The sequence below is a fragment of the Penaeus monodon genome, unplaced genomic scaffold, assembly GCF_015228065.2.
Source record: "Penaeus monodon isolate SGIC_2016 unplaced genomic scaffold, NSTDA_Pmon_1 PmonScaffold_20313, whole genome shotgun sequence".
Taxonomy (NCBI): Eukaryota; Metazoa; Arthropoda; class Malacostraca; order Decapoda; family Penaeidae; genus Penaeus; species Penaeus monodon.
In genome coordinates this window covers 2,501-6,144 of record NW_023650051.1, presented here as the reverse complement: position 1 = coordinate 6,144, position 3,644 = coordinate 2,501, and the positions used below count along the sequence as shown (strand labels likewise).

General features: G+C 37.0%; 1 pseudogene; it reads right to left on the bottom strand.

The window, feature by feature from the left end:
- Positions 1-162: 162 nt before the first annotated feature.
- Positions 163-313, bottom strand: LOC119569965 (annotated as a pseudogene).
- Positions 314-3,644: the final 3,331 nt, after the last annotated feature.

The following is a 3,644-nucleotide window of genomic DNA, read 5'->3' as shown; positions in this document are numbered from 1 at the left end:
GTTAAATTGTGGGTTTCGGAAGGGGGATATATTGGTGTTGTAACTGTGCGGGTTTGACAAACTAACCTAATGAAATATATGCAGGTAAAAATATAAAAAAAAAAACTGCCTTGGTGGACAGGTGGATTTGAACCATTCTTATTTTTTTTAACAAAAATGTTATAAGGGACGCAGGCCCCGCTACCAAAATTGCGCACTCGATTTAATCACCATTTGGGTTATCGCTGGGTCGGCGCCAACTGAGTGCAATGGTGGGGCTTCGCCTAGGAGAAAGCGCCTTCGTGATCACGGCATCCCCTGTGCCAGGTTGTATGCTCTCCTAAGCCATGCGCGACCCACGACCGCCTTAAACTGAGTAAATTGCATAATCCTCATTTATGATTCCCAAATAATTTACCTGGATTTACAATCCTTCCACTTTTAAGACGCAATTTCTAGCAACGGCCTACTCATCTATTTACACACTGCTATCCCCTACTATGACATACGGTATACATACCCACGATTTGTCTACGTCATTTAACACGATTGACCATTCAGTTCATACAGTTTACCTTAACTGCTGCTACCAGGTCACATTTTTTACGGGAATAACGGGTAGAAGAACTAAAGGGGAGGTAACTGCCATTTGCAAGAGTAATAATCACACTCATAGTGGTAGACAGTGGCCAATACTAAGAAAAATGGCATCAAATAGTAGGTCAAATAAAATTATGTAATATTGAAAAGGCATCTGCATTTGTTAGTTGTTTATTTCAGATGCGGATTAACCATTTGAAACCAAGAAAAGGCTACTTTATAACAAGCAGTGGCACTTACTTCAGTTTACTGGTTACTTGTTTTGGTTTTTGGAAACGATCAATCCACGAAACAAAAAAATTCTCATTTTTATACGTTTTGATTTTTTTTTCTTATCAGAGTTTTCAAAAGTTCAAGAATACTTCCTGTGGAGCAATTTTCAAGCACTCAGTCTTTTGTAACCCTTCTCTGAACATGGGTAAACTTTGAGAGCCTCTTCCTGCTTAGAGAATTACACTAACAGTCCCCATCGTGGTTGAATATATTTCGAGAATCTTGGGGAGGGGAAAACCGGCACCGCACTATAAACGCGATTTTTAATGTAGAACATATTATCAAAGGTTTAAATTCATTCACAGACTATTTTTACTGAGGACTATGTTCTACTACAAAGGATTTTCACTGTTTTTGTTGGTATATGTATGTAGTAGCATGTGGGTGTAGTTTGCCTATTTTCAAATATTTGCATAATCTACACCTATTTGATCAAAGGTATACAGCAAAAATATAGAGGGAGACGTAATGTATTTACTTACATGATATATATATTAAAATATATATATATATATATATATATATATATATATATATATATATATATATATAATGGTATCAGGGACTAGAATATATCTACCACGAATGCTATTTCTTCAAAAAACATATTCCAATGCATCTCCAATGAAATTTTAAGTTACACATTTCTTTGTATTAGAAAATAATCGAATTTAGGAATCAAACGATTTTTGTACTTTAAAAAACATTACCTCAGTGATGTATGATACAAACGATTGCTAGTATGCAATGCCTCACTTTCAATTGTTAAATTCAACTACATTCTCACTACCTGACATATATACTTAGCGTATATCTTATTATAATAGATAATAGTATTTATTTCAAATTCAGCCTGTCCTCAGTCTACCTTTGTTGGTCAGTTCGGTTACCATTAATATCTAATTCGATTTCTCTGTTACTAAACGTTTCCCTGGAGTGGAAGCAAACAGTGAGTCTTAGTCGATATTTTCTATTTTCACTTCGAAAAATTTAAATTCAACATTGAAAAATGAACATAAAATAGTTCACGATACAAAAAGACATAACCAAATATAAAAGTTGAAAAAACCCACAAAAAAAATTTTGTGTCAGGGGGAGAAAAATAGTTAAATATGAAGTGTTTTCTAGATAGGGGTGACTACAAAAGGAAGAAAAGTTTGAAAACAGTAAGGCAGAGTTCAAAAGGATCGAGCAGGGAAAAAATGGGTGTGTGAGAAAGGAAATTTGGTAAAAATACGCAAAGTAAATGCTCGGGAAGGATGATCAGTGTGACGTTGTTGCAACTGATTTGTGTGTTGTGTTATTTCGTGAAATGATCTAGTGGAAGTCAAGGCTCATCATTAATTTGGGAAACCAGAAATATAACCAGAACGGAGTAAAATCTCAGTCTCTGCGGGGAGGTAAACTAAGGGCAATGTACCCAAACAATCAGGTGGGCGTGTACCCGAGGTAGTACCAAAAAAAGGGGGAGCTCGGGGTACTGGAATGCTGACCCTTTCAATAGGGAGCCCCTGGCACGCTCGAAACGAACAGGATTGTTGACGATGTAAAAACCGTAACCTTGACCATCCTTTCCTCGTGGCCGGAGGGGCCCCCCATGGAAGTGCACTCCCTCTGAATTTCCCGTGCCGCCAACGTAAGGATGCTACAGTCCCGAAGAGAGGCATGTAAAAGTGGTCTCAAGGACTGTGCTGAAAAGATTTCAACGCTGTGGCCATCTAAAAATTGGGAGGGAAATTCATCCCAGGCTTTGAAACAATATGGAGTGGGGGGCAAGGGCCTCGGGGTTTTCGAGGAGTCTGCGGGAAAACCGTTCTCAGGCTTAACAAAACAACCCTAAAAGGGGGACTTTCTTTTCGCGATACACAGGGGTTACTAGGGAAGTTTGTCCCCAGATTTTTCAGAAAAAAATCCCTGGTCAACAGGGGGGAACCCGATCCGCGGGGCCCTGACGAGGCGTGGATGGGTTGGGACGAGTACGTAAGTTCCCAAAAATTTTCTTTGCGCATATGGTACGAAAACGCAACGAATGACAAAGAAAAGACAACTTTTCTTATTGGAGGATGAATCGTCTACAAACACTATTCGGAAAACCCTTTTCCCGTGAGATTTTGCAACGGAAAATAAAGGCGAGGTCATCTGTACGATAGGGCGTTGTCAACAACGAAAGACGCAAGATACAAAACATGCGATGTCTAAGGGGTTTTACTGCGGAAAGTAACAAATATCCTTTACCAGTCCATTAATTTCAAAAAAAATTGACAAAATAGGGGGGGGGACGCGGGGGGAAAGGGGGGGAACGACACGGGGGGGGGGGGAGTGAAGGAAGTTGGTGTCCTCATGGGTTCGTGTGTTTGTTTTTTCGTGTTCTCTTGTGTTTTTTTTGGAAAATGGAATCATTAATTTTAAATGTAATTTAGAGGAATTTCATATGAAAAGTGAGAGAAAAAAAAAAAAAATCACGAAAGGAATCTGCTTACGTTAAATAACACTTGTTTACATTTACTTACATATCTATCTTCGCTTCCCTACTAAAAGTTTCATATGTCTCCACTTCCCAGCTAGATGTATTGTGCTATCTCTTTCTCTCTCATACCTACATACATACTATACATATATATATATATATATATATATATATATAATATTATATATATATATATATATATATATATATACATATATATATACGTATATATGTGTATATAAACATATGTATATATTATTTTTTTTTTTTTTGTTGTGTATATATATATATTTTATATATTATATATATTATATATATATATTAA